The sequence below is a fragment of the Gavialis gangeticus genome, unplaced genomic scaffold (genome assembly GCF_001723915.1).
Source record: "Gavialis gangeticus isolate Ggan-Ray unplaced genomic scaffold, GavGan_comp1, whole genome shotgun sequence".
Classification (NCBI taxonomy): Eukaryota; Metazoa; Chordata; order Crocodylia; family Gavialidae; genus Gavialis; species Gavialis gangeticus.
Window position 1 is genome coordinate 21,402,299 of NW_017729031.1, and position 893 is coordinate 21,403,191.

An 893-nucleotide genomic window follows, 5' to 3' on the forward strand; every position below is an offset into this window, starting at 1 on the left:
ATGATGGTTAGCATTTTTTAGCAATAAAGTATTTTTTAATTAAGGTATGTACAATTTTTTTTAGACATAATGCTATTGCACACTTAATAGACTACAGTATAGTGTAAACATAACTTTTATATGCACTGGGAAACCAAAAACTTCGTGTGACTCGCTTTATTGCGGCGGTCTGGAACCAAACCCACAATATCTCCAAGGTATGCCTGTAGTTTTAATTTAAGATATGTTAAAGTTCAAAGATACCAGGGAATAGGGATTATAACTTCTAATTATATACTACTTGAGATGAACATATTCATGTAATTTTTTTAGACACGTTTTATAAATAGGTCACAATGGGTCATGGACTATATTAGGGGCCCAATTTTATGGGGTTTCCAGAGGCTCCTCTACAGTTTAGTAAAGATTAAAGAAAACCACTCAACCTAACGGGACTCAGTGCTCAGTCTAGAAGAACTCATTAAGCATCGCTGGGATGCTTAGTTTCAGTTCTCAGACTGTGGATTTGTGTCTCCAGAGATAACATCCTTGTTAACAGCAGTACACGGAGAGGAGAAATAACAGACTTGACTACCCTATCGTCTTTCTGCAAGTTTGTGTACCCAGAGTCAAGCCCTTACCTCTCTCTAAAAGTGCAGAGTTTCAAGAAGTTAAATGAATAAAGGATATCAAACAACAAGAATGCATTTTTTGTGGAAATGAATTATTAAATCAAGGCTTCCTGACTAGTGATTTAAACAATGATTTAACTTGATTTGATTTAAATCAAATCCACCCTGCCTATCATAAACCATCATTGGTTTAAAGGTGTGTAGAAGTAATTAGCTTACTTGACTAGAAACAGACAAAGACCAGAAGTGCTGATACTACTTAATTCAGTTAAATGTTCTGAG

The 893-nt window shown here is 35.1% G+C and overlaps 1 protein-coding gene across 3 annotated transcripts in view; it reads right to left on the minus strand.

Moving 5' to 3' along the window:
* The window catches only part of RAB3GAP1 (RAB3 GTPase activating protein catalytic subunit 1), a 46,381-nt gene that overhangs the window by 42,456 nt on the left and 3,032 nt on the right, over positions 1-893 (minus strand). The window lies entirely within an intron of this gene.